The 18,379-nt window shown below is 39.4% G+C and overlaps 1 pseudogene; it reads right to left on the bottom strand.

Annotated features, from left to right (window-relative positions):
• LOC140610926 (thioredoxin-dependent peroxide reductase, mitochondrial pseudogene) overlaps positions 1-7,819 on the bottom strand; it is a 77,037-nt pseudogene extending 69,218 nt beyond the window's left edge.
• Between the last annotated feature and the right edge of the window lie 10,560 nt (positions 7,820-18,379).

Below are 18,379 nucleotides of genomic sequence, written 5' to 3'. Positions count from 1 at the left end.
GTTACCAATAAAGGACACTTTGTGTGTGTGAGTACATTCAAGAGCCTTACCCAATATGACAAAAAGAAAACATTTAGAATATTATTTATGAATACAGGCATAATTGGTGTTTTGTCTTCTGTAAATAATCATCTTTAAAATACTAAAAATGAATTCCAACTGTGGCTCTTTCATGGTGCGATAAGCTGTGGGTGCACATGGGATGATCTGCTGATTAACCGCCTCAAAGTATTCTGTGGAAGCAGTTGGATGTGGCATGATTGTAGGAGAATCCAGGTTGCTGGGCAGACTTCTCCGTGGATTTCCACAAACTGGAACACCTTCACCAAGCAGAGGGTTTCTTCCACACCGTGGCCCAGGAGAGAGAGATCATTGACACTCAAGTGCTTGATGCCTCCACTGGGGTCAATGATGAAAAGTCCTCTGAGAGCAACTACCTGGGCCTTCTAACAACCCACTGTAGTCTCAGGAAATCTGTTTAGTCAAATCTGACAAAAGTACAATGTTCATGCGGCCCAAACCACCATTCTTCCTTGGTGTGTTGATCTAGGCAAGATGGATGGAGAGGGGATGCACTGAAATTGCAACAACTTCACAGTTCATGTCATGAAATTCATTGGGCTTCGTCAGTAAAACAACAATTTTTTGTAGGACACACAAAGATGAAGTCCAAATGACAGAAGAAAAGCACCAAATATTTGGTGATTTTAAAATCATCAAGGCTTAGGTCTTTGAACTCTCTGTTGACAATGGCAATGCCCTTACAATAGGGTGTGAGCTGGGTGATGCAAGAGCATGGTATGAGCAACTGGTGCAAAAAGTGAATTTTGTTTGACCGGAACCAGACCATAATACATTTGTCAGCCATGTTCTTTGGAAAGCAGCAGGGCTAGGGCTGCAGAAGCCTTACTTCTGACTTTCATATTCAAGCATTCAAACTGTCTGCTGTTGAGACTATTTCTGTGTAGGAATTTGAGAGACAAACTACACTGGCAGGATAATGAAGAATCACCCCTTCAAGTGTTTATTTCTATCCTATAACTGCTCCCTTTTCACTACTATTACCCTTCTCCTCTTTGGTTTCTGTGCGTGCGTGTGCTTCTGCATGAAAAACTTAAGAATGAATCGGTTACTAGGTTCATACCTGGATGAATGAACACAGGTTTACATTTAGCTGGTTGTCCTCATCATTAAGAGAGAAAAATGATCCTGGCATTGGTGCTGGTGGTGAATCAGCCAGTTAACTGGAGCTCTGACTAAACAATGATCTGAAACTTGCTGTGTGCATATACACAATCTTTTTGCTCAACAAAAAGTTTTGCAAAGGAAATATTCTTTTTTTTTCATTTTCAAAAGAAAGCTACATCTTTTTTGAGTAATAGGAGAAACCCATTTAAATCCATAGATGGTATGAATCATTCAGGCTTTCTTCTTACAAATTAGTGAAAAGAATAAGTAAAGTCAACCACCAAAGTTAGAGAAATTTTAGTCTTTTTTCCTGGACATGCACCACCCTTCAAATATTTTTAAGGAATCAGTTTTTGGAGGGGGTCTCAGAAAGAGCTGATCAGAAAGTATAGAAAAGGAGGACTCTGCCAACTGTTTTGAGCCAAAATTGTTTAGTCAGGAAGAGAGACTGTTATTTCAGTAAAAATCTGAAATAATATTACTAATATGACTTTTTTTTAAGAAAGCAAAAGTAGAGTCAGGTGCTTAACCAACTGACCAGTCCATGTGCCCCACATTACTAATATGACTTTTACAGGCACCCGGGTGGCTCAGATGGTTGAGTGTCTGCCTTTGGCTCAGGTCGTGATCTCTAGGTCCTGGGATCGAGCCTCAGGTAGGGCTTCCAGCTCACTGGGGAGTCTACTCCTCCCTCTCCTTCTCCCTTTCCCACTGCTTGTGCTCTCGTGCTCGCTCTCCCCGCCCCCTCAAATGAATAGACAAGAAGTCTAAAAAGAAAAAAAGACTCTTAATGAAGTACAGTAAAAAGTAGAATGCGCAAATTAACATTCCCGTAAACATTCTTTTGTGTGTGTTCATGTTTCTTACTAGAAACTATTTCTGCAATATGCTGTCTCATATCTGTAGAATTTAAATTTTTTAATTATTATGTTGTAATTGCCAATGAAAAAATAATTCGTCAACTCCATGAAAAACTGAACATCTTTAATTTCAAAATTTAACTTCCACAAAGCAAAAACTGCCTGAAACTTCACCATCAGAAGTTCACTCTTTGCCATATTATATATTTTATAAATTTAATTCATAATGTTGTCCCTCAAAGTTCCTCCACCAAATCACCTAGTCCAGTTTATTGAAATCATCTAGTCATCCAAGCTATAAACTTCTGCTCTTCTCTTTAATCATTTCACCTTTATAATACACTATACTTCCAAACTCCATGAATTATTCTCTCTCTCCATCATGATTTTCATTACCCAATTCAGGCCCCTTAAAAATGCTCAAGTGGATCACCACAATGATCTCATAACCACTGTTATACTTGCCAGATGATCCTTATCCAAGGGAAAAAGAAAATAACAACAACAACAACAAAAAGTAAAAAGACTGATGGTTCCTGATGTTACCTCCAGAATAAAAATTTAAAAATCCTCACCAAGTGACTGAAGATGGTACGGAAAGAACATTGGTTTTATACCATTGTTCTCGTGTTTATTAGCTTTTCAATCTTATAGAAATTATTCAAATTCTCAGAGCCTTAATTTCTTTATTAGAGCTGGTAACACCTACCCAAGAAAGTAGTGGTATTAGTAAAATAAGACTATTCACACGAGACTGTTAGTAGAGCAGAAAATCTAGAAATCAGTTTTTCTTCCTTCTTTTCTCAGCATATTCCCAAACTGCTTTGTAGATCCTCCGGCCAAGTCCAGCCCCTTGCAATCCAAGCTCTAACATTCCAATTTCCCACAAACATGCACATCTGTATCCTATTTCTTTTGCCCGGAATTCGTCACGTCTCTTAGCCTTCTTCACTCATCCAGCTTGTACTCGTGTTTCAAGACTTAACATCAGGTATCACATCTCCAGGGTAGTTTCTTTCAGCCTCCTCCCCCTACCCCCCACCCCCCCAGTCAGAAGAGATTTCTGAGCCCATCTAGGCTGACAATAGCACATTTCTATGTTTTCACATGCTTTTTGTCAAGAACTGTAAAGGATGTGAATTTTTATCTACTCTCACCTGACAAGTTAGTCTGTCACATACTCATGTTGGCAGAAGACGAGAGAATCCTGCACTAGAGACAAGAGACTTCGCTAATCATAGCACCGCAAGCACTGCGAGTTGGTTTTCCTTGCTTCCCGAGTCCCATGGTGTTGAGGCTGAGAGGGCCCGGGTGCATGCAGAGCATGGAGTAGAACTCTGAGCCCAGAGAACCTGAATCTGTTCATGAGCCGGGAACAAACCTGCCAATGTTTGCCCCAGAGGGAAACATCTTTATTATGCTGGACAACAAACAAGCAAACCTTTACTTGGCTCTACAAGGAAAGGCTAATTCCATCTTCTAAGGCTCTCACTCTACAAATATCTGTAAAAGGTTAATCTGGAATGAAAGAGCAATTAGTTCTACTTGCAAATTTTGCAGAAACATGAGAGTCTCACGGAGAACTGTGTCCCAACACTTTTGATGAGGGAGCAGGGCTAGCTGAGGACAAAGCACAGCTGATATCCCACAAAGGACCCCACCCAGGGTGGGATGCGTGTGAAATTCTTCAGGAAGCCTCCAGTTGCCTTTTTTTTTTTTAGATTGAAGTTCGATTTGCCAACATGTAGTAAGACATCCAGTGCTCATCCTGTCAAAAGCTAGAGGGAAAAACAATCTTTAACTTGACAATGGCAAGGCCTCCAGTATCTTCCTCCTTAGCATGTGAAAATCCTTTTGAAATCTCCCTTTTGCTTACTTCCCCCAACTCTTGGGTATATAATCAGCCACCTCATAAAGGCCCAGGGCAGCCACTCTCCCTGCCCACAGGTCCTGTCCTGGTGCTTTAATAAAACCACCATTTTGCACAAAAGATGTCTCAAGAATTCTTTCTTGGTCGTCAGCTCCAGACCTCACCTATATTCCAAAACTTCATCACGTTCATGGGAGCTTGCCCTTTATTTCCAAGGTGGTGGTTGAGAAGGCCTGATAGTTTCCAAAAATCCATCTACAAACTATGAAAAGTAGCTATATCTTGATAGATATCTGAGCCTCACCTTTTATCTACATCATTAATCCTCATAGCAGCCTCATGAGGAAATTTCTATATTCCAAACTTTTGGACTGGGGTGTGTAGGTGGCTCAGGAGGTTAAGTGTCTATCTTTGGCTCAGGTCACGATCCTGCTTTCTCCCTCTCCCCCCTGCTCATGCTCTCTTTTTTTTTTTTCCTCTCTCTCTCAAATAAATAAATAAAATCAATTTTCAAAATGTTTTAGACTGATTGGTTAAGTCGCTTACCCAAAGTGACAGAACTAATAAGTGGAGGACATATGTTATTTTTGAAACTAGTCTATTTGGTTCCAAATTCCATGAACTAAACTCCCTCATGTGAATTCTCCGGTAAGCTGACTCCTCTTAGCTCCATCAGCAGCTAGGACTGGAGAACCAAGTGAATGAGAGATGATTCTGGAGGTTGGCCCAGACTCAGGTCTGTGAGTGATTACATCGACAGTACTAAGCAGGAGCCACCAAGTGGAGAGAAAGAAGAGCATCTAAGTCTCACTTCACTTGCCTTCCAATTTTGGCTGAAGTCTGTCCTAATTGTAGATATACCAGAGCACACTGGTTCTCTTTTCACTTCATAGGAAGATTGGAGCAAATGCAAAGAGATGGGGCCACTTAGAAATGCAGTGCCGTGGCATTTCTATTTCTCAGATTAACATTGTTCATAAAATTTCAGATGGTTTCTTTCAATGATCGATTCATTCATCTCTCCATCAAGTCAAGAAATTTTTGTGGCAAGCTAATGAAGTCCCAGATAACTCTAGAATATAGAGGACTCAGCGTTAACGGAAGATATGTGAACTTTTAAATCAAACAGAGCTCAGTTGGAACCCTGCCTCTCCCACTTATAAGTTTTCTAACCTCTCTGAGCCTCTGTCTCACTGTATATAAGTGAAAGTAATAATCCCTATCTCTACGAATGTATAAAGATAAAACCAAGAATTATATCAGGGCGCCTGGGTGGCTCAGTTGGTTAAGTGTCTGCCTTTGGCTCAGGTAATGATCTCGTAGTCCTGGGATCGAGCCCCACATTGGCCTCCCTGCCCAGTGGAGAGTCTGTTTATCCCCTCCCTCTGCTCCTTCCTCCACCCATGGTCTCTTCCATGGGTTTCTTCCATGGGTCTCTTCCTCTCTCTCTCTCTCTCTCTCTCAAATAATAAATAAATAAATAAATAAATAAATAAATAAATAAATAAATAAAATAAAATAAAATAAAATAAAGAGCTGTATCAGTTTCCTTACAGTACCCAAACAAGAATGATATCCTCTTCCTTTCTTTCAGATAGTACAAGGCTATGATGTATTATTTGCTACTCCTGAGAGACTAATGGATAACACAGACAAAGAAAAACTTGGCCTCAGATAACTGAAATATTTGATTTTAGATGAAGCTGTCTGCATGCTAGTTATGGATTTTGGACCAGAAATGAAGAAGTTTATCTTCTGCCTTGGAATGCCATTAAAAGAACATCAAACCCTTATTTATGCTCTGTGAAATTTTTTTCCAGAGGAAATTCAAAGTCTGGCTGGGGAGTTTTGAAAGTTGAATTATCCGTGGCTGCTGCACAGGTTGGGGCGGAGCACACAGAGATGATCAGCAGACCGTTCTCCAACTTAGCTAGTACCGAAACAGAGGCAAACTTGCAGAAATTCTGTAAAACATAGGTGATGAAAGAACTATTGTCTTTGCTGAAGCTAAGAAGAAAGCAGATTTTATTGCAACTTTTTTTTTTCAAGAAAAAAAAATAGAAACTTCTGCTACTGATGATGATCTGGGATAGAGAGAGAGAGAAAGAGAAAGAGAAAGAGAAAGAGAAACCTCTTGGGGATTTTCATTGGGAAAGTGTCCAGTCCTCTTAAATACTTCAGTAACTGCTAGAGAGCTGGATATTGAAAACGCTAATGTTATCAACTGGTACATTCCTTCCACTATTAGTGAAAGTGTCCAGTGAGTCTGGTGTACTGGTCACGCAGGAGCACTGGCAGAGGAGCTTCCCTTTTTTTGCTCAATCGGGCAACCCTCAGCTGAGTCACTGCAAGAGTACGGTTTGATGCTCAAGCTGAATGCTCCTGCGTAGTTGGGAGAAATGCCTTTAGCACATATGTCCTGGATTCAATGACAGTATGAGAGGACATGTGCGCATCACTTAATACTCAAATGAATTATCAAGGCAAGAGCACTTTGGACATACAAAATCTTTTTCTTCACCAATTCCCAACCCAGTATGCTGATGAGACATGGGATCAAAGCCAAAATATTGAAGTTTGTGCTACTTTTGCTGCAAACAGGCAGAGAGTTCAGTTTTGATTTTTGAGCTTTTAGATATATTTAAATATATTTATATACATATATATTTATATATATATTTATATATAAAACATATTTAAAACCTAATATTCTTGTGTCTCCTGTCCTTCTCGTCTCACTTCGATCCTTTAAGAAATGAATTTTCACAGACTAGTTTAATGTGAGATGCCAAAAATAACACTGTTGTGGTTACTAATACAAGTGGTATTAACCAGAAAGATGAAAGCATTCTAAATGTCTTGGAAAAAAAAAAAGTCCTTTAAAGAGTTTATATTTTACTTGGGGAGAGAATAGAAAATAACCAGAATAGAAGACAAAATATTCTTCAGGCCATAAAACAGAGAGACAGTTGGTACAATGGGAATATAAAGGAAAAACTGCCTCCAGCCTGTGATGTTGAGAATTTCATCAACATGAACTTGCCCTTCCTAAATCAATAGTAATGATCTGTGGAGAGGACTTTCCCTCTAGCTAGTTTAATTGCTCCCTCTTTGCTTCTTCATTGGCTTCAGCATGATTAGAGGAACAGAGAGGAACAGTCAGATGGAAACAAGAAAAGGCACAACCCAAGAGAATCAACCTTTTTGCCCTTTCCAGGGAGAATGGTATTGACATCAGTTCTCCACCCAAACCTTCACCTTGTGATCCCGCCTAGCCCGTCGGTGATATTTGCCTAATCTTCCTTAATGAGCACTGGGTGTTATTCTGTATGTTGGCAAATTGAACACCAATAAAAAATAAATTTATTATTAAAAGAAAAAAGAGTCTGTTTGGTAGTGTCCCCTTGAATCCCACATGTGAGTGAGAGCCAAATGGCTTTGCAAACTACAGCTCATCTCTCCACACCTCTCACTGATGCCACCTGTTTACCCTGATGGTGGTGCAAGTCCTTTAAAAATGCAACAGCCGATTACCTCCTTGCCTCTACTTTTACGCTACTTATCAATGATGTGTTTCCCAGCTCTTATTTTTTTTTCCTCTAGCCTCTTTCCTTTCTTAGGTAATTGTACTTTATTTTACCCTTTTGTTTTGATATAATTATAGATCCACAATTATTTGCAATGTAACCTTTACCCAATTCTCCCACTATTTCCATTGTTCATAATTATAGTATCAAAAGCAGGAATTTGGCATCAACAATGTATGTGCACAATGTGTAGCAGATTTTTGCTTTCCTTATTGATTTTTTTCCCGTGTTTCTTGTGAGACTCACAATTTCTTACTGCGATTAATCCCCATGTTGGGCTCACAGTGTGCAGAAGGCAAAATGATGCCAGGCATATTGTGTCACTTTTTCTGTGGGCACAAACTTTCCTAGATAAACATGTCTCCAACATCAGGAAATCTTTCTACTTAAACTTTGGCAAGATGTTTAAAACACACACAATGAATGAAGGAAATGTGGTTTACTTAGGAAGATCTCAAAATAAGATAGTTGGTTAGCTTTTCTGCATTATACTTGTTATTATAGCCAATAGGTATAGACTATAATAGTTGCTTTATTGTGGTTACTTTGTTTGTTTGTTTGAAGTAGGCTCCATGCCCTGTGTGGAGCCCAACATGGAGCTTGAACTCATGACCCTGAGATCAAGGCCTGAGCTGAGATCAAAGTCGGATGCTTAACCAACTGAGCCACACAGGCACCTGGAGTATTTTTTAAAGATCTTGTTTATTTATTTGAGAGAGAGACAGAGACAGAGAGCACATGGTGGTTGGGGGGGGGGTTAATAGGGACAGTGAAAGGCAGAGGGGGAGGGAATTAGACTTGATCCCAGGACCCCAGGATCATGACTTGAGTCGAATGCAGACACTTAATCAACTGAGTCACCCAGGCACCCCTCCAGTATACTTTTTTAAAGACTTTGTTTATTTTTTCAAGTAATCTCCACACCCAGAATGGGGCTCAAACTCATAACCTCGAGATCAAGGGTCATGTGCTCTCTCAACTGAGCCTGCCAGGCACCCCCATTATGGTTACTTTAAGTTACTTAATGTGGAATACTTTGCAGTTAATAAAGTGACCTTATATCCATTTTCTCATTTCAGTTTTAAATTACATTTTGTTGAAAAGTATATATTGTTTTTCCTATTTAACAAATATAAAACTGTGGCTTAGAGACAGTAAAAAAAAAAAAAAAGACAAATGGGTGGAATGAGGGAGAAGACATTCAGTACTATGAGAAAATTGTCCTGCTCAAAATAAAAGTCATCTACAAACCAAAAAGAGAGCCCTCCGCAGAGAGTTCCTATTAGAACCTGACCATGCTGGCACCCTAATCTCAGACTTCCAGCCTCCAGAACTGTTAGGACACAAAGTTCTGTTGTTTAAACCACCCAGTCTATGGAATTTTGTTATGGCAGCTCAACTTGATTAAAATGACCTTATGGTTTGGAATAATGGTCTCCAAATTTCTATACTCTAAAGCTCAGTCAACAGCTCAGGGACTTACTAGAAATTGATTGAAAAGTGACTACAAACTTGAAAGTGTGGCTACCTCCTGAGAGAAAAATTAAGCATGAGAGCACAAATAAAGGTAGGGAAAAGAAGGCAAATGCTCTCATTTTTTTCAGTATATTTTGCATACTGTTCAATATTTGAATATTTTATAGTTAATGTATTTATAACTTTAAACCAAGAAATTAGTATTTCCAATGTTTTTGTGTGTGGGATGTGGGTGTGTGTGATAGTGTGTTTTGTTCTTCAAGTTGTAACAGGAAAAACTGGTCAAAAAAGTTTGGAAATTCAGGCTGTAACCTTTATTTGATTGTAAGGTAGCTGCTCAAGCCAAAAATGTTACCTTAACCTTCCTTACCCTCAAGCCATCACCATTAAAAAATCTACTACTCACTCAGCCACCTGCTATTATCTGCACTTTGGTTATATTTAGGGCCATCTGTAGAGGATTGCAGGGTCTGGGAAAAGTCACACTCTGTACTCCTCTCCAATATTTTTATTGAGAATAAATATTTGTAAATCATTTTCAAGAATAGTATTCAAGGGGAAAACCAAGCTAAATAACACAGTGTAAACAGAGGTTTGCACAGACAGGAATGCTGAGTTGTAAATCCAAGCAGGCAGCCCCAGATCTGAATCTGGGGTGTGTCATAGATCACTTTCGGAATCCATGACATCTCATTCCACAGATTGCTGTGAAGTCGCTGCAGCTGAGTCTCTACAGCAAAAGAGGCAAAGAATAGAGTCAGCTTTGATTTTAAAAAATAACTGTTCTTTTTCTAAAATCATTCACAGGTATTCAATGATTCAACAAGCATGTGTTGAATGATGTCCCAGGCACTGGACAAGGCTTTGGTTGAAGAGTGTGGGACAAGGAGTAGGGGGGACACAGTCTAAAGATTCTCAATACACATTTCTCCATAGGTCTAAGTCATAAGGGGCTGGAAAATTGACTTGTCTGATGCATGAGTGGAAAACGAGCAAACACATATCAAAGTTGGGGGACAGGCTAAGTTCAAAAGCAGAACTATGAGTCCGAGCCAAAGTCAAAGGCATCCATTCTATCCACTCATCTATCTCAGTGACCACTAGCCAAGTCTACTAAGCACAGGCATCTCCCCACCTGCTGTGAGGAATACACAAGTAAGAAAACCACAGGTCCTGCCCTCAGGGCGCTTACAAACTAATGAGGAAGACAGTATAGTCAAGTACATCGGACACAGACCAGTACGCATTACACGCCAGAACTTCTGGCTGGGCAAACCAAGAAGTCATTATGGAAGAGGTGGTATTTGAATAAAGAGAATCATCTTAACAGGACCAAACCATGGAAGATCAGACAGAGGGAAGGCCTTTGAGGCTGTGCCACCAGCAGAAACAAGGACATAAAATCAGTCAAGAAGCTGGGGGTGCTCAGTGCCCTAGGACCAGGGAGAGTCCACTGACCCAGAAATGGGGTAAGCAGATGATCGCCAAGACATCTTGAGACAGGTGGGCTGTATAGGTTATCTCTCAACCTAAGCCCTCCCATGGCATTATCTTTATCCCTTTTGTAACTTGAGTTTCTACATACAATTTTATTTGGAGAAAACAAGGCATTATTCACTAAAAGTATTTTAAAGCCTGAAAATCATTGAACTAGCACATTGGTTCATGTACGGAATGACAGAAATGTGCTCGGAAGAACTTTCAGGCCAGATCCTGAGAGTCATTAAGTGCCCAGAAGAATGTCATTTATACAGAGAACAGTAATAGAAACAAGAATACTGACTACTAAAGAAAGACTAAATTATGAAGTGACTCTTGGGTTTAAGATCAGGAAGGAGAAGAAAATGAGGCAAAGAATTTAATCAGAAGGGGAGATCAGCAGTTCAGGAAAAATATTCAGGGCCTGCAAGAGGGGATAGAGAGAAGGAAAAAAAAAAAAGAATTGTCATGGACATCCGTGCAAGCAAGTGAGAAGCAGACTGATAATCTAGGACTCTTTTAATATCTGTTTAATATTTATATTTGCAAGTGCTACACCCGCACACATTTTTAATAGACTATTTTTTTAACACTTTGAAATTTATAGAAACATTTCAAAAATAGTACAGAGGGATCCCATATACCCTGTACCCAGTTTCTCCTACTAATATCTAATATCAGGAAGGTACATTTGTTATAACTAATAAACTATGTTGATATATTATTATTAGTTGTAGTCCTTACTATATTCATATTTCCTTATTTTTACCTAAGATCTTTTTTCTGTTCTAGGGTCCAGGATACCATTATTACATTTAGTCATCACGTCTCCTTAGGCTGTGACATTTTCTCAGACTACTTATTTTTAATGACCTTAACAATTTGGCCAATTATTTTGTAAAATGTCCCTCCTTTGGGGATTTTTCTTATGTTTTTCTCATGATTAGACAGGAGTATGGGTTCTTGGAAGGAAGACCACAGAATGGCAGAATGAAATGCCATTCTCATCACATTATATCAAAGATACATGCTGTCTAGGTGACATTATCAATGATCACCTGGCTGAGATAGTATTTGTCAGATTTCTTCACTGTAAAATTACTCTTTCTCCTTCTTTTCATATTTTGCCTTTTGGAAGGGAGTCACTATGTGAACATAAACATTTGCTAGAGAAGAAACCCTTTCCTTGATTCAGCTCTAATGCCTATTTGGATACTTCATTCACTAATATAAAAACCCTGCAGTAGGTTAAGCCCACAAGACTTAGAAGTCACCTAAGCAAACATCTGTGACTTGAGCAGGTCTAACTCCTAAACAATGTATGAAATATCACTTTCCACCATAAACACTGTTCTCCGTAAGGACTTCAGATAGATCCGTTTTCTCTCCATCCTTTCTCACCTTTCCGGTTATGCTGTGGTTCCAGTGATGGTCAAACACCCTTCTAAAACAGGTCCAAGTTCACTTGGCTGAGGCTCCCGTGTGCATTCTTCCTAGCAGCCTGCCCATTCCTACCCCAGCACCTCACCTTCATTCCAAACAACTCACAGAACCGCTGCCTTTCCAGCCTCAATCTACCTCTCGGGTCAAGGCAGTGATCAAGCTCCCACTGCCGCCCTATCCTATGGGCTGTAGGATCTCTCCACCACCCTACTTTCAAGCCACAGATGACACAAGAGAGGAAGGTTCAAGTCCCTTCCTCCTCCATGTCCTGGGGACCGTAGGGCTTCTCTCTCTTGGCATTCTTGCAGCAAACTGGGCCAACATCCCTTTCTGTCTAGGTGACTGTCCAAAACAGAAACTCTTCTGGCCACTGAACTCCTCCTAACTGCTCTAACTTTATATGGTATGACAAAATGTTAGAATGGAACTCTAACTGCCTAGTTTCAACCAAGGTGCTGACACATTATCTGTCATACTTCAAAGTCAGTATGAGACAGATCCCCACATGCAAACTGTGCAACGTAAATGTATCAGAATCATTGCACAACTCCCGTAACCCTTGACCAGATCAAGACTATCAGGAGACACCAGAGTGTGGAAAAAGAAAACTGGTAAGGAGATTCTTTTTAGTGCCAGCTACTATCTGGGCCCCCACTCCTACCTGAAGTTCTATGGTGGGGGCTTCTGTAGGATCCTGTAGAGAGTTTTGAAATATGTCTTGTGTAGCTGGAAGATGTAGCATACAGGTGCCTGACTCTTGAAAGAGAAAACTAAAAAGGACTCTGGTGGCAAAATGGAACTAATAGCCTAGAGTTTAGCCCTGTACTCCCAGAATTTGTCAGGGGCTATGGCAGCCAAAGAGGATCATAATTTCTTTAAATAGACTTTTTATAGGGGGTCTATTCCTTCCCCCTTGAGTTTTGATAAGCTGTGACTCTTTGACAAAAAAATACAGTGGAAATGACTCTCAATGCCAATTTCTGGTCCACTTTCTCTCTTTTAGAAAATTCTCTCTGGGATCCCTGAAGTACCACGTAATAGGTTCAAATACCCTGAGACCACCATGCTAGAGAAGCCCTGGGTATCCACTCTGGACAACAACCAACTTCCCAACCAATCCCAACGAAAGCACCAAACACTTAGGTCTTGGATCAGTTCATCCTCTAGCTAAATACCACTAAGTGACTTTCACCAAGGCCACATGGAGCCCATGAAATGGCCAGTTGAGCCTCTCTCAAACTCCTGGTATCATGAGGTATAATAAAATAGTTGTTGTTTTAAGCCCCTGAATTTTGGCATAATTTGTTACACAGCAATAGATAATGGAATGGCAGCAAAGGAATGTTTCTCACGGTACATGGGGGCCTTCCAGAAGAAAGCTGCAGCACAGTGTTAGCATTTGGGTTAGGTTTATGCCTAGAGTTGAGTCCTGTTTAAAATGCCTTCCTAGAGATGCTGGTGGACCCAAGCATTAGGAAGGTGGAGGTGAACACCAAACAGCTCGGGGATCTGGAAGGAGTTGAACGTGTCTACCCAGAATGAAATTTGTCTGCCCTGGTCAAGGGAACTGCAATTTAATGAGCTTAGCTGTGAATTCTGGAAAAGTCCATGAAAGTGTCCCATGGGAGAAGTTTTACATGATCTCTAGACCAGAGAATGTAGCTTGTACTGCACAGAAAAAAAAAATTACGTCCTGTTTTCTATTGATTTCTTTCTTCCCAGAGATGGTCATTGTTTTCCTTTGTCTCTATTTCTTGTGTCATTTGTCATAAAGAGGAAAACCATAGGGTAGAACATAGGCATGGGTCCTATAAGCCTGTTAGTCAAGCCAGCCTCGCAAACTGGTGAGTTCACAGTTCTCACAGAGCAGCATCTATTTAGACAAATTTTGTGGTGGGTCACCTGTGTAAAGACTGGATGAAGTTTTCCTCTCAGCTTGCTCAGCTTTGTAGCCAATGGAAATATTCTCTCCGGTCCAGAGACAGAAGATGCAAGTACCAGCTTGCGTGTGGTGTCTAGGTGAATAGACTGGCATTCTAAGACACGAGGCTGCAAACAGCATTCTCAGTGCTTGACCATGCAGTTCTCAGGGAAAATTTTTTTTAAAGATTTATGTGTTTACTCATGAGAGACACAGACTAAGAGAGAGAGGCAGAGAGAGAAGAGGCAGAGGGAGAAGCAGGCTCCCTGTGGGGAGCCCGATGTGGGACTTGATCCCTGGAATCCAGGATCACAACCTGAGCCGAAGGCAGGTGCCCAACAGCTGAGCCACCCAGGCGTCCTGCTCTCAGGGAAATTTGTCATGGGGTTCCCAGTCCCTAATGAGCCTTCAATGTCTCAACATTCATTGCCTTGTTAGTACCGAGAAAGTTCCATTCCAATAGCACCTGCCTGTGTCACAAATAGACACCTGTGACTGGAGGCATCTCGTGGTCCCATGGGAAACAGAGAACCCATTTTCATTCTAACCACCTGTGACACTCAAGGTCTTTATAGGTCTTTGTTTTCTTGGGCTAACTCTCTGGATCTTGTAATGGATTTACCTTTTGCATCCTCTTTGGGGACACTCCTTGCATCCTTGGTTAAGCCATAGAAGAGCTTACTAGTTTGAGTAACTACTGAAATGAACAGAAAATCCTATTTATTAATGACCAGAAGAAGGATCCTCTGAATCAGAAAATCTTCTATACTTAGGGGGAAAAATGGAGCTCTCTTCTTAAATAATTAATAATGATCTTATTGCTACCCATGGAAAGAGAAAATTAAAAAGTGGATACGAAGGAGTATAATGGCTAGCCCTAGGGACTCCCTTCACAAGATGAAAGGAAAGAAATTAGACTTAGAAAAAATAAAGTCTATGTTCAACATAAATCCCCCTCCTTAAAATCTGGCCCAATCTCCTCAACAAATTCCTTTAACTTCAAAAACTCCTCCACCTTCTTCAGAAAATGCCTTAAACACCCAATTGCCTATTTTAACCTCCCTTTCCCTACATGATTCATAGACAGCACTAGAGGGTGCTCCCTAAGGCCAGGGTGTACAAGTTATTCATGTAAATGCTGAAAGCCAGCAAGTGAATGTAGCAGAAGCGCCCAGGATGGATGACCAGGCTCACTTCGCAGGCCCTACAATCAGGCTGTGCCAGTGTCAGGCCTTCCTGTGCCATGTCTTTTGTGAACGTGTCCTGCCTTCTCTACTCACCTACTCCCGCCGGCAAAGAATTCATGTCCCTTGGACAGCAACAGGTCTTTTAAATTATGAAGTTCTTTTATCTCCACTTTCAGAAGATCCTACCAAACTGAGAAAGGAATTAAAAATCTTAGAGGCTCTTCACAACTCCACTCACGGGGATATTGATTGGCTGCTGAGGGATGTTCTCCCCACCAATGGTTATGACGTAGTTAACACACAAGCTGGATGGCTCAGATGAAACAGATGACCAGAATTTCTTGCAGGCCCTCCTCCAAATAGTCAGGAAATGAATCAGCTTGGACACTGATGTTTCGGAGCTAATAGAAGCAAGACTATATATTGGCTTCCCGCCCTAAGGTGAACTGGTCTAAGGTTGATCTGTGCACTCAGAAAGGAGAACATCGGAAGGCCTTTACTGAACGCTTTTACAGACCTTTCAGAGGCTTATTACCCTAAACCCTGGAGATCTAGGACATAGGAATCTTTTAATTTCTGCCCTGCTGGGAAATTTTCTCCCTGATATAAAAAGGCAAATTCAAAATAGCATGTTTGGATAGTGAAACTCTAAGCATGATAATAGAAGCAGTTACACAATTCTTTGAAGATAGACTGCAGAAATGCAAGAAAAGGGCATTAAAAATCAGCAATTCTTGATTTGCAATTTGAATCTTTAGAGAAATAAAAGCATGACAATGAAAGCAACTCAAAGTCCACTCAGACCCTTTCCTATTTGCCTTTCAGACATTTGCAGATATCATTATTTTTAAAAAATCAGAACATTGGAAGTATAATTGTCCTGTACTTAAGAAAAAGAAGGAAAAATGTAAATAGTCATCATCCTAGACTTCTAATAACAGACAAATATATTCCAAAACTTCTAGGAGAAAACTTACATTCTTTCTCTGTCTCTTGAGGATGAAAATCTTACCATGTCTTTAAAATGTAAACATCCAGAAGATAACTAAACCATAGCCCACAGTCACCTGAGACTGAAGAAAATAGAAAGAGGAAAGACACTGTAAAATCCTAACATCTATAAATTTCCCTTGCCCATACTCGAGGCTACACCCTCCACAAAATTCCTTGTCAAGGACAAATACAAATCTTAAAAGTCTACTCCACAAACATTACTAAAAATCTTTAGCCATTTGAGGGCGGAACCTTATTTAACTTGTTCTATCTCACAGAGATACAATTTGAATTCAACAGCTATTTATAAACTAGTGAGTTTTATATGATTGTAACTGCTTCAGAGCTAAAATTTTACAACGAGAGCTATACAATTCTGGCTGTGTCTGTGTGTTTCTGTATGTCTATATATATAGATTACAGATATGATATTTTTCATTTTCATTTTCCAGATGGTATTGGCAAAATTAATTTAATAAAGAACTCTATACAACTGGCTTAAAAGTAAGTGCTTATGAATGAAGTATTTCTAAAACTCAGAAATACACAAACTAACTCAGATGTTTTCAAGTTCACATGATCTGGGATAATCTGTGATAAATAAAAGCTGACTTAAGTTTATTGGTTTGGGATCCCTGGGTGGCTCATAGGTTTAACATCTGCCTTCAGCCCAGGGCATGACCCCGGGGTTCCGAGATTGAGTCCTACATCGGGCTCCCTGCATGGAGCCTGCTTCTCCCTCTGCCTGTGTCTCTGCCTCTCTCTCTCTCTCTCTCTGGCTCTCATAAATAAATAACATATTTAAAAAATAATGATAATAAGTTTGTTGGTTTAATTAAAATAGGCATGTCTTCAGAGTTATCAGCATTAAATATGATTCATTAAATATAATACCTGGGGTTACTAATCAAATAAACTTATGTTCTCTCTTTGTCAGCAACAAAAATAGCCTGGGATGGTGGCTGACATTTTCCAATGTCTCATGAAGCTTTCATGTATAATGTAAATGTATTTAAAGCAAGCATACAAATACAGTAAGTGGAATAAAAGTTTATAAACTTTTCAACAATAATTATGTTTCCCAAATATTTTTTGTAACTTGAGGCCTTAGAGTTTTACTAAGTTAAGTTAAATGGTGGATATTTATTAAATATCTAGATCATTTCCTGATAAGACAAAATACTGAAACATTAATTATTGAACATAGGCTTTTGGCTTATTACCAAGAACCTAATATATTTGGGTCTGTCAGTAAACATGTCCTGTGCTATACTGAAAGACTGCACTATGAGGAAGCTTATATTTCTAGAAATTATGAGCTGCATTCATAAATTTGCCAATGTAACATTTCACAAATACTTCTTAGTTTTACTAGAAATTAAGGTTTCTGAAGTTTAAAAATTCTAATTAATACATGTATTTAAAACTACTAGCAATAAGATGGGAGTTTTTGAGTTCAAAAAGAAAAGAAAAGGTATGGAGATGCACTTTTGCTAAGGAAAAGAAAATAAATTTGTCCTAGAGTAAAAGCAATTATTTCAGAATGGGAAGGAAGAAAATGAAGGACAAACTAAATGTATATAGAAAGCTGAAGACAGAGAATTTTACCTTGTGCAGTCAAGTTGGCTAAACACTGAATAGTTATAAGAGTTTTTAAAAATAAGCTATAGGGGTCCCTGGGTGGCTCAGTCAGTTGAGCATCTGCCTTCAGCTCAGGTCATGACCCGGGGTCCTGGGATTGAGCCCCATATCAGGTTCCTTGCTCGGCAGGAAGTCTGCTTCTCCCTCTCCCCCTGCCCCTTCTCCCATTTGTGTTCTCTCTCTCATTCACTCTCTCTCAAATAAATAAATAAATAAAGTCCTAAAAAATAAGCTTTAATATTAATAGTTTGATAATGTAATTTTCTGCTAAATCTGTTAAAAAAGAAAAAGATTTCTTGGACTATTGATCTGCTCTTGATGAAATATTATGAAAAGTTTTCCCTCACATTTTAAGTAATCTGCCTAGAAACCAAAGACCTTATATTTAACTATAATAATTTCCTGTGCTTTGTGTTGTCTTCATCAGGTTGTTGATTACTTAATTGTCATAACAGCATGAGCAAAGCTTTGCTTAAAATTATGTAACCTTCTGTATTTGTTTTTAAAATCCCTTTTTACTTTGGTTAAATAGATAGTTAAGGATTGTTTGTAATGATCTTTAATCCTTCTATATTCTAGTGTCCAAACTTTTTGGTATTTTTGACAAATTTTCCAAAATCGAATTCTGAATGAAGTTTTTTGACCTGGAAGAAATTTGGGATTTTTCAGAGCATCCCTGGAGCATCTCAAAAGATTAGTTCTCTCCTTATAAAAAAAAGATTGTAAATTAATTT

This window comes from Canis lupus, chromosome 2 (assembly GCF_048164855.1).
Source record: "Canis lupus baileyi chromosome 2, mCanLup2.hap1, whole genome shotgun sequence".
NCBI lineage: Eukaryota > Metazoa > Chordata > Mammalia > Carnivora > Canidae > Canis > Canis lupus.
This window is presented reverse-complemented; position numbering and strand designations above follow the sequence as displayed.